The following is a 12,391-nucleotide window of genomic DNA, read 5'->3' on the forward strand; positions in this document are numbered from 1 at the left end:
CTTCACTTCTCTGTGCCTCAGCTACCTCATCTGTAAAATGGGGATTGGGACTGTGAGCTCCACATGGGACAGGGACGCTCTTCAACCTGATTTGCTTGTATCTACTCCAACTGTTAGTACAGTGTCTGTCACGCAGTAAGGGATTAACCAATACCATGATTATCATTATTATTATTATTGTTATTATTATTAACCCGGGTTCTAATATTGGCTCTTCCATTTGCCTTCTGTGTGACCTTGAGTAAGTCATTTCACTTGTCTATGTCTCAGTTGCCCATATACAAAATGGGAATTAAATGTAAATGTGAGCCCTAGGTGGGACAGGGACTGTGTTTAACCTGATTAACTTGTATCTACCCCAACACCTAGTACAGGGTCTGGCACAGAATAAGTACTTAACAAATATGATTCGGAAAAAAAATGTTGGGGACTGTCTACTGGAGGGATCTCTCTCAAAGCATTCATTCATTCAGTCGTATTTACTGAGCGTTTACTGTGTTCAGAGCATATTACCAAGCACTTGGGATAGTACAGTACAACAGTGAATAGACTCATTCCATGCCCACAAACAAGCCTACAGTCTAATGGGAGGGAGACAGACATTAATATAAATAGATAAATTACATATATGTACATGAGTGCTGTTGGGCTGGGTGCGAGCTTCAACAAAAGGAGCAAGTCAGGGTGACACAGAAGAGAGTGAGAGAAGAGAAAAGAGGGGTTTAGTCTGTGAAGGCCTCTTGGAGGAGAGGTGAATTCAATAAACCTTTGAATGGGGGGAGAGTAATTGTCTGTCGGATTTGAGGAGGGAGGGCATTTCAGGCCAGAGGCAGGATGTGGGCGACGGGCCAGCAGCGAGATAGAGGAAATGAAGGTACAGTAAGAAGGTTGGCTTTAGTGGAGCGAAGTGTGTGGGCTGGGTTGTAGTATGAGAGTAGCGAGGTGAGGTAGGAGGGGACAAGGTGACTGAGTGCTTTAAAGCCAATGGTGAGGAGTTTCTGTTTGGTGCAGAGGTGGATGGGCAACCACTGGAGTTTTTTGAGGAGTAGGGAAATATATCTTGATTGTTTCTGTAGAAAAATGATCCAGGCAGTAGAGTGATGTACCGACTAGATTGGGGAGAGGGAGGAGGCCGGGAGGTCAGTATGGAGGCTGATGCAGACATCGTGTAGGGACAAGATGAGTGATTGTATTAACATGGTAGCAATTGGGATGGAGGGGAATGGGTGGATTTTAGCAATGTTGTGAAGGTGGGACCGACATGATTCAGTGATGGATTGAATATGTTTTGGGTTGAACGAGAGAGCAGAGTCAAGGATAATGCCAATGTTATGGGCTTGTGAGACAGGAAGGATGGTGGTGCCATCTACAGCGATGGTTAGGTCAGGGGGAGGACAGGGTTTGGGAGGGGGCGATAAGGAGTTCCGTTTTGGGCATGGTAGATTTGAGGTGATGTGAAGACATCCAGGTAGAGATGTCTTGAAGGCAGGAAGAAATGTGATACCGCAGATGAGACAGATTAGGGTCGGAGATGTAGATTTGGATATCATCCGCATAGAGGTGGTATTTGAAGCTACTGGGAGCGAATGAATTCTCCAAGGGAGTGGGTGTAGATGGAGAATAGAAGGGCACCCATAACTAAACCTTGAGGTACCCCAGCAAGTAGTGGGTGGGAGACTGAGGAGGAGCCTTCAAAGGAGACTGAAAGTTAGTGGCCAGAGAAATAAGAGGAGAACCAGAAGAGGACAGTGTCAGTGAAGCCAAGGTTGAACAATGTTTTCAGGAGTAGGGGGTGGTCAACAGTGCTGAAGTCAGCCGAGAGGTTGAGGAGGATTAGGATGGATTAGAGGGCGTTGGATTTCACAAGACGGAGGTCATTTCGTGACCTTTGAGAGGGCAGTTTCTGTGGAGTGAAGGGGATGGAAGGTTTATGTGCAGTGGAGGGGGTCTAGGAGAGAATTGGTGGAGAGGAATTTGGGGCAGTGGGTTTAGACAACTTGCTCTTGGAGTTTGGAGAGCAATGGTAGGCGGGAGATGGAGTGATAACTGGAGGGAACCGTGGAGTCAAGGAAGGGTTTTTTAGTATAGGGGAGAGTTGGGCATGTTTGAAAGCAGTAGGGGCAAAGCCATTGGAGAGTAAACACTTGACGATGGTTGTTAGGGTGGGAAGAAGGGAGAGGACATGAGTCTTGTTAAGGCGTGACGATGCACCTTATCAGATGCACAGGTGGATGTGGTGGATTTGACAGAAGGAAAGAGATTTCCTCTAGGGATATTCCTGAAAAAGATGGGAGAGTTGAAGAGGGGGCAGGAGGGTGGTTGACTAAGGAGGGACAGGGGAGATTTCAGGAAGATCACATCTGATAGTGGCAATTTTCTTAATAGGTGGCCAGGTCTTTGGGGTCAAGGGATAGGGGAGGTGGGGTGCCAGGGGGCCAGAAGAAGGAGTTAAATGTCTGGAACAACTGGAGAGGGTGATAGGCATAGGTGTCAATAAGGGTGGAGAAGAGGGAAGTGTTAAAGCACTCAAGGACAAACTTGAAGTGGACGAAATCGGCCTGATATTTAGATTTCCAACTGTAGGGCTCTGCTCCTCATCCACAAGAGCAAAGGAGGCAGACTGTGCCGGTGACCCAGGGTTGTGCGTTAGTGGTATGAGATCGATGGAGGGCTAGGGGCCAAACGAATGGGGAGGAGTGGGAAGGATGAGCCTTGTCCTTCCAAAGATCATTAGTGCTGGAATTAGAGTGAATAAAAATCGGACAGAGCGGGGAGGTCATGAGAGTGGAGGCCCACACAATTGATTTGTCATTTATGGACATTATCAGATTGGAAAGAGGAGAGGCTGTAGTGCATGAATGTTGTGGGGAATGTGGGTTGAGAATGTATTCAGCCAGTAAAAACTGGAGTGAAGAGACTGAAAGAGAACAGAATAGCCTTTGCTGCGGATTCTCTGTGAACTGTAACCTCTTTGTGGGAAGGAATGGCGTCTACTGATCAAACAATTGCATTTTTGAGTGTTTACTGTGTGCAAAGCACCGTACGAAGTGCTTGGGAAAGGACAATATCATAGAGTTGGAGACATGTTCCCTGCCCACAGTGACGTTACAATATACAGGAGGAGACAGATGTTAATATAAATACATAAATTTCAGTTACAGACATAGGTGTTGTGGGTCTAAGGGTTGGGTGCAACTCTGTTGTAATCTTCCAAACAGTACAGTTTTCTGCACACGATAAGCGCTCAATAAATACAATTGATCTATTGAATGAAACTCATAGGTTGTGAGGTTGTGGTAAATCATGCAAAGAGGAGGGGCCTCCTCTTCTCAGAGATTAACTTTCCCCCTTGAGGACCCTCCCCTGGGCGGCCTTTATATCCGTGTTCCTCAGGCTCTAGATGAGAGGGTTCAGGGCGGGGGGCATCACCGTGTAAAACACGGATATCAACAGATCCAGGGCCGAGGGGGACTCTGAAGGAGGCGCTAAATAAGAGAAGTAACCAGTAGTGAGAAAAACACAGAGGTAATGGTGAGATGGGGCTGGCAGGTGGAAAAATCTATGGACCGTCCCCCTGCAGACTGGATCTTTACCGCAGTGAAGAAGATATGCACATCCCCCTCCCCGTCCCCGTCCCTCCCCCCCTCCCCTCCCATCCCCTTACTGTAGGGGTTCCTCAAGGTTCAGTTCCTGCTCTCTCTCCCTCCCTCCAGGCTCGCATCTCCTCCTGCCTTCAGGACATCTCCATCCGGATGTCTGGCCGCCACCTAAAACTCACCATGTCCAAGACTGAACTCCTTGTCTTCCCTCCCAAACCCCGCCCGCTCCCTGACTTTCCCATCACTGCTGATGACACTACCATTCTTCCCGTCTCACAAGCCGGAAACCTTGGTGTCATCCTCGACTCCGCTCTCTTGTTCACCCCTCACATCCAAGCCGTCACCAAAACATGCCGGTCTCATCTCTGAAACATTGCCAAGATCCGCCCTTTCCTCACCATTCAAACCGCTGCCCTGCTCGTTAAAGCTCTCATCCTATCCCGTCTGGATTACTGTATCAGCTTCCTCTCCAATCGCCTATCCTCCTGTCTCTCCCCACTTCAATCCATACTTCACGCTGCTGCCCGGATTCTCCTTGTCCAGAAACGCTCTAAGAATGTTACCCCCCTCCTCAAAAATCTGCAGTGGCTACCAATCAACCTTCGCATCAGGCAAAAACTCCTCACCCTCGGCTTCAAGGCTCTCCATCATCTCGCCCCTTCCTACCTCACCTCCCTTCTTTCCTTCTACAGCCCATCCCGCACCCTCCGCTCACCACGTCCTACCTCACCTCTCTTTTCTCCTTCTACAGCCCAGCCAGCACCCTCCGCCCCTTTGCCGCTAATCTCCTCACCGTGCCTCGTTCTCGCCTGTACCGCCGTCGGCCTCCGGCCCACGTCATCTCCCTGGCCTGGAATGCCCTCCCTCCCACACATCCGGATAGCTAGTTATCTTCCTCCCTTCAAGGCCCTACTGAGAGATCACCTCCTCCAGGAGGTCTTCACAGACTGAACCCCCTCCTTCCTCTCCCCCTCCCCATCCCCCCCGGCTTACCCCGTTCCCCTCTGCACAGCACCTGTATATATGTATATATGTTTGCACGTATTTATTACTCTATTTATTTATTTTATTTGTACATATTTATTCTATTTATTTGATTTTTTTAATATGCTTTGTTTCGTTCTCTGTCTCCCCCTTGTAGACTGTGAGCCCACTGTTGGGTTGGGACCGTCTCTATATGTTGCCAACTTGTACTTCCCAAGCGCTTAGTACAGTACTCTGCACACTGTAAGCGCTCATTAAATATGATTGAATGAATGAATGAATGAAAGAGACAATGATGGAAACAAAGCAGAACAATGTGAAACAGAAACCAGTGGCCACAGTCAGATTGAGGGTTGCATGTTCTTCTGAACAAGAGATCTTCAGCCAGGAGGGGACGACACAGAAGAGGTCTTGGATCTCAAGGGACCCACAAATGGGCAGGAATAATGCACTAACTGAGAGGGATGCTCCTAGGAGCCAACCGCTGAGCCAGGAAGTGGCCGCCATCTTCCCACAGGTCCCTCAGGCAATCATCATCATCATCATCATCAATCGTATTTATTGAGCGCTTACTATGTGCAAAGCACTGTACTAAGCGCTTGGGAAGTACAAGTTGGCAACACATAGAGACAGTCCCTAGCCAACAGTGGGCTCACAGTCTAAAAGGGGGAGACGGAGAACAAAACTAAACATACCAACAAAATAAAATAAATAGGATAGATATGTACAAGTAAAATAAATAAATAAATAAATAGAGTAATAAATATGTACAACCATATATACATATATGCAGGTGCTGTGGGGAAGGGAAGGAGGTAAGATGGGGGATAGAGAGGGGGAAGAGGGGGAGACAAAGGAAGGGGCTCAGTCTGGGAAGGCCTCCTGGAGGAGGTGAGCTCTCAGCAGGGCCTTGAAGGGAGGAAGAGAGCTAGTTTGGCGGATGGGCTGAGGGAGGGCATTCCAGGCCCGGGGGATGACGTGGGCCGGGTTTCGATGGCGGGACAGGCGAGAACGAGGTACAGTGAGGAGATTAGCGGCGGAGGAGCGGAGGGTGCGGGCTGGGCAGTAGAAGGAGAGAAGGGAGGTGAGGTAGGAGGGGGCGAGGTGATGGAGAGCTTTGAAGCCCAGGATGAGGAGTTTCTGTCTGATGCGCAGATTGATTGGTAGCCATTGGAGGTTTTTGAGGAGGGGAGTAATATGTCCAGAGCGTTTCTGGACAAAGATAATCCGGGCAGCAGCATGAAGTATGGATTGAAGTGGAGAGAGACACGAGGATGGGAGATCAGAGAGAAGGCTGGTGCAGTAGTCCAGACGGGATAGGATGAGAGCTTGAATGAGCAGGGTAGCAGTTTGGATGGAGAGGAAAGGGCGGATCTTGGCAATGTTGTGGAGCTGAGACCGGCAGGTTTTGGTTGATGACCAAAAGATTTGGCAATGATGACCTCTTAGCACAGGGGGCAGCAGATGGCAGTGTAATGGTCATAGGACATTGCCGTGAGGATGAACTGCTCTGAAGTGTCAAGCAGAAGCACCAAAAGGGCTTTCAAACAGCAATTCAGGAAGGCGATGGAGTGACAGGTGGTTAGAGAAACCAGGTTGGAATTGGGGACGGTGACATAGATGAGGCAGAGGTCGAGGATGGACAGGTATCTGAGGAAGAAGTACATGGGGGTGTGGAGGCGCTGGTCAAGGGAGGTGACGGCAATCATAAGGAGATCCCCCGTCAGGGCCACCACGTAGAGCAGGAGGAACAGCACGGCATGGACCAGCTGCAGCTCCTGGACCTCTAAGAACACCAGGAGGGGGTATTCCATCACTGTGGTGTGGTTGACCATGATCTGCCAATGTTAACCAGACATAGAGAAGGGAACCATCTCAATCAGAACATCTGACAAGATGGGATCTCTGAGAACCATAGAATCTACCTCACTTTCACATAACTGGACTATCTACTGTTAATAATAGTGGTACTTGTTAAGCACTTACCTTGTGCTGTGCAATGTAGTGAGCATTGGGTTACATAAAAGATGATCAGGTCCCACAAGGGGCTCACACTCTAAGTAGTGGAGGGAATAGATATTGAATTTCCATTTTTGCAGATGAGAGAACTGAGGTACAGAAAAGCGACTTGCCCAGGGTCATTCAGAACGTAAGTGGCAGAGCTGGGATTGAAACCCATATCCCCTGACTCCCAGCCCCAAGCTTCCCATGAAAAATAATAAACTCGATGGTTCGCTCCCACTTTGAGATATTTACCAGGACAGCTGTTATACAAACTTCCCTCCCTTCATCGTCATTATCATCATCATAACAAAAATGATGGCACTTCTTAAGCGCTTACTATGTGCGGAGCACTGTTCTAAGCGCTGGGGTAGATACAAGGTAATCAGGTTGTCCCACGTGGGGCTCACAATCTTATTCCCCATTTTCCAGATGAGGTAACTGAGGCACAGAGAAGTCAAGCGACTTCCCCAAAGTCACAGTTGATCGGGGCAGAGCCGGGATTAGAACCCATGACCTCTGACTCCCAAGCCCGTGCCCTTTGCACTATTCCTCGCTGCTTCTCTTATTATCACTATTAATACCATGGATTGGGGAAATAGTTTGTTCAGAACATTCTACTAAGCTCTTGGAAGACTGTAAAACGTTTTAAGGTATGGTCCCTGACCCTGATGTCTAGCAGAGAAGACAAATGCCTAAATCAATTACAGATAGAGGGAGTGTTATGGTATACAAGATACAAATAAGTTTTGCAGGACCTGTGAAAAGTCCTTAGGTGGAGTGGAAGGTCTGAGGTTGCAGGCATTGATACAAGATGGGAAGATTAGAGATCAATTTGGGAAGGACTCCAGGAGGCAGTGGGATCAATCAATCAATCAGTACTATTTATTTTTACTTTTATTTGTTATGGTATTTTTTAAGAACTTGCTAAGTGCTAGACACTGTACAATCCTCTGGGGTAGATACAAGCTAATCATATTGAACCCAGTGGATTATACTCTCCCAAGTGCTTAGTCCAGTGCTTTGCAACAGTAAGTGCTCAATAAATACGATTGAGTGAATGAATGAGACTTTTCTTATTTTATGCTACTGAGTTATTTCTGACCCATAGCAACTTCATGGACACATCTCTCCCAGAACACCCCAGCTCGATCTGCAATTGTTCTGGTAGCGTATCCATAGAGTTTTCTTGGTAAAAATACAGATGTTGTTTACCATTGCCTCCTTCCATGCAGTAAACCTGAGTCTCCACCCTTGACTCTCTCCTATTCCATTGCTGCCCAGCACAGGTGACCTTTGATTTGTATTAGTTTGCCTTCCACTAGCTAGCCTCTGCCGAAGCTAAAAATGGAATGGGTAGGCCTCTGCTTGACTCTCGAAGAAGAAGCAGAAGAAGAAGAAGAAGAAGAAGAAGAAGAAGAAGAAGAAGAAGAAGAAGAAGAGGAAGAAGACAAAGAAGAAGAAGAAGAAGGAGGAGGAGGAGGAGGAGGAGGAGGAGGAGGAAGAGGAGAAGAAGAAGAAGGCACAGAGTTTAGGGTGCTTCAATAACTCAGTCACATATATTGAGCTCTTACTGTGTGCAGAGCACTACACTAAGCACTTGGGAGCGTATAGTTTCCTGCCCACAAGAATAAGTACTTAATCCCCATTTTGCAGATAATGAAACTAAGGCCCAGCGTCTTTAAGTGACTTGCCCAAGGTAACACGCAGTCAAGTGGTGGAGTTGGGATTGACACCCAGGTCTCCTGACACCCAGACCTGTACCCGTGGCTGACAATGACCTGTAAGTTATCTCTTGATAGGCTTGCCTGCCATTTGGCATCGAATAAGAATCATCAGTTGCCCTGTTGAAAGTGCACTAGAAGCTGGTCTCTCTTTTTGCAGTGAGACTAGGTGTCACAGCCTTATAGGAGAAGCAGCATGGCTTAGAGGAAAGAGCACATTCCTCCGAGTGAGCTCAGTCAGGGAATGTGTCTGCTAATTCTGTTCTATTGTAATCTCCTAAAAGCTTAGAACAGTGCTCTGAACATAGTACGTGCTCAATAAAGACAATTAACTGATAGTGCAGGCTCTGCCACCTGTCTGCTGTGTGACCTTGAGCAAGTCCCTTAACTTCTCTGCCCCTCAGGTCCCTCATCTGTAAAGTGGAGATTAAATCCTCCTCACTCCGATGTAGGCTGTGAGCCCCATGTGGGACCTGTCACACAATCCCAGATTGTGCCCAATCTGATGAGCTTGTACCTACCCCAGGACTCAGTAGATTGTTTGGAACTCAGAAAGTGATTGACAAATACAATAAAAAAAGATTGGACACCCACAAAGACCTTGTACAGGTGGCGTTCTCCTCCCAAGTGGGTTTCTAGGATGAAAGCAATCTGAATTCTCAAAGAACAGCTCTTCTTTTTTTTTGTTCCCTACCAAAGGGGCCTGGATCACCTCTCCAGACCGTTTTAGTACCAAAGTCTTCCCAAGTTGTCAAGGATCACTGTGACGTCCTGTATTTTAGGATGGGCGAGAGATTATGGCCCCTCTCAGGGTCGCACCTGGAGAGTTTTCACTACTCTACCAGTCTTGCTTACGGGAGGGAGAGTCAAGCAGAGGCCTACCCATTCCATTCCCAGTTTGGACAGTGGCTAAGGAGTGGAAGGTAATCTGCTACAAGTCAAAGCTCACGCATGCTGGGCAGCAGCAGCATGAGAGAGAGGCGAGGGCGGAGACTCGAGTTTACTATGCAGAAGGCGGCAGTTGTAAACCACGTCCGTATTTGCACCAGGAAAACTCTATGGATACCCTACCAGAATGATTGCAGATAGAGAGCGGGGCGTTCTGGGAGAGATGTGTCCATGGTGTAGCTATGGGTCGGAAATGACTCGATGGCAAGACAAGACAAGAGAGACTATGGATTTAGAGGAATCATAAAGTAGAATCTGTATTGTTAGAGAAGGAGCATGACCTAGAGGAAAGTGTATGAGCCAAAACGTCAGAGGACCTGGGTTCTAATACTACCTCCACCATTTAGCTGCTGTGTGACCTTGGACAAGTCATTTCACTTCTCAGTCCCTCAGTTATCTCAATCTGTAAAGTGGGGATTAACACTGTGAGCTTTCTGTCCAACCAGATTAGTTTATATTCAGTAATTTCATTCAATCATATTTATTGAGCGCTTACTGTGTGCAGAGCACTGTACTAAGCGCTTGGAAAGTACAATTTGGCAGCAGATACAGTCCCTACCCAACAACGGGCTCAGTCCTTAGAACAATGCCTGGCACATAGTAAGTTCTTAACAAATGTCATAAAAAACAATCTCGGCTCTGCCACTTAGGTTCTGAATGACCTTAGGCAAGTTACTTAACTTCTCTGTGCCTCACCTATCTCTTCTGAGAAATGGGGATACAATACCTGTTCTTCCTTAGTCAGTCAATCTTATTTATTGAGAACTTTCATTCAGTCAGTCAGTCGTATTTATTGAGCGCTTACTGTGTGCAGAGCACTGTACTAAGCGCTTGTGAAGTACAAGTTGGCAACATATAGAGACGGTCCCTACCCAACAACGGGCTCAGAGTCTAGAAGGGAGAGACAGACAACAAAACAACATTCGTTCAATCGTATGTATTGAGCAATTACTATGTTCAAGGCACTGTACTAAGAGCCTAGAAGAGTACAATATAACAATATAACAATATCCCTCCTACTTAGACTGCAAGCCCCATATGGGACATGATTATTTTGTGTCTACCCCAGCACTTAGTGCTGGCACAGAGTAAGTGCTTAACAAATACGACAATTACCATTACTCTGTTCAGCATTCATAAAGTGCTTAACAAATCTCACTGATGAACTCTACGAATGAAAAACAGCTTGAACAGGGTAGGAGGGCAGTAGCTGTGTTTCCACTCTTGGTGATTTTCCAGGTCCTAGAACAGAGAGCTAGACTTCACAGAGGGCTGCCCAGGTCATTTTTCTACAGAGATGTTTTGGCCATGTTTGCCCACTCCTCAAGAACCTCTAGTGTTTGCCCATCCACCTCCACATCAAACAGAAACTCCTTGTCGTAGACTTTAAAGCATCAATCATCTTGCTTCTCCTGCCTCACCTCACTGCTCGCCTATTACATCTAGCCTGCACACTTCTTTCCTCTAATGCTAATAATGATAATGATAATAATAATAATGACATTTATTAAGCACTTACTATGTACAAAGCACTGTTCTTCCTTCTCACCTTCTAACCTTCTCACTTCCTTGATCTCATCTATTTCGCCACCTAACCCTCTCCAACATCTTGCCTCTGGCTTAGAACACCCTCCCTTCACATACCAGACAGACAGTTACTCTCTCTTCCTTTAAAGCTTTTTTGAAGGCACTTCTCCTCCAAAAGGCCTTCCCTGACTAAGCCCTCCTTTCCTCTTCTACCTCTCCCCTCTGATTTCCCTGACTTGCTCCCTTTATTCATCCCCTCTCCCAGCCCCACAGCCCTTAAGTACATATATGTAATTAATTTATTTATATTACTATCTGTCTCCCCCTGTAGATATGTCTAAGACTGAGCTCCTTCTCGTCCCTCCCAAACCCTGTCCTCTTCCTGACTTTCTCGTCACTGTAGATGGCACTACCATCCTTCCCGTCTCACAAACCCATAACCGTGGTGTCATCCTCGACTCTGCTCTCTCATTCACCCCACATATCCAATCGGTCACCAAAACCTTCCGGTCTCACCTCCACAACATCGCCAAGATCCCCCCTTGCCCCTCCATCCAAACTGCTACCTTGCTGGTTCAATCTGTCATCCTATCCCGACTGGATTACTGCATAAGACCCCTTTCTGATCTCCCATCTTCCTGTCTCTCCCTGCTTCAGCCCATACTTTACTCTGCTGCCCGAATTATCTTTGTATAGAAACGCTCTGGGCTTGTTACTCCCCTCCTCAAAAATCTCCAGTGATTGCCTGTCAATCTTCGAATCAAGCAAAAACTCCTCACTCTCGGCTTCAAAGTTCTCTGTCACCTTGCCCCCTCCTACTTCACCTCCCTTCTCTTCTTCTACAACTCAGCCCTCACCCTCTGTTCCTCTGCCACTAACCTCCTCACTGTGCCTCGTTCTCGCCTGTCACGCAGTCGACCCCTGGTCCATGTCTTACCTCTGGCGTAGAATGCCCTCTCTCCACATATCTGCGAAACTAGCTCTCTTCCTCCCTCTTCAAAGCCCAACTGCCTCACCTCATCCAGGAAGCCTTCCCAGGCTGAGCCCCCCTTTTTCTCTCCTGCTCCTACCCCTCGCTCCCCCTCCCTCCCTCTTCTCTACCCCTTCCTTTCCCCAAAGCACTTATGTACATAGGTACATATGTGTTACTCTATTTATTTTATTAATGACGTGTATATTGCTACAATTCTATTTATTCTGATGGTATTGACACCAGTCTACTTGTTTTGTTTTGTTGTCTGTCTCCCCCTTCTAGACTGTGAGCCCGTTGTTGGGTAGGGACCATCTCTGTATGCTGCCGATTTGTATTTCCCAAGTGCTTAGTACAGTGCTGTGCACACAGTATGCGCTCAATAAATACGATTGAATGAATGAATGACAGTAAGCCCTTATGTTTAACTGCCTTCTCAGGTCCCCTGCGCCTCCCCCTCCTCCATCCCTCAACCTCAACGATCGGGCCCCCTAATTCATAAGTAAAATTAAATCCATCAGGTCGGAGCTCCACAAAGTCACACCTCCCCCTTCTCCACCACCCCCCCGCTCTCAACTCCCGCTACTCTCCCATCCTTCCCAGCAGTATCTTCAGATGAGATCTCCTCCCTCCTTTAA

The 12,391-nt window shown here is 47.3% G+C and overlaps 1 non-coding gene across 1 annotated transcript; it reads left to right on the forward strand.

Annotated features, from left to right (window-relative positions):
- Nucleotides 1-9,109: 9,109 nt before the first annotated feature.
- LOC119926358 lies at nucleotides 9,110-9,247 on the forward strand. Its single transcript, XR_005450243.1, has one exon. It is a non-coding gene; the product is annotated as a small nucleolar RNA SNORA7 (small nucleolar RNA).
- The last annotated feature ends 3,144 nt before the right edge of the window (nucleotides 9,248-12,391 follow it).

The sequence above is a fragment of the Tachyglossus aculeatus genome, chromosome 3 (genome assembly GCF_015852505.1).
Source record: "Tachyglossus aculeatus isolate mTacAcu1 chromosome 3, mTacAcu1.pri, whole genome shotgun sequence".
Taxonomy (NCBI): Eukaryota; Metazoa; Chordata; class Mammalia; order Monotremata; family Tachyglossidae; genus Tachyglossus; species Tachyglossus aculeatus.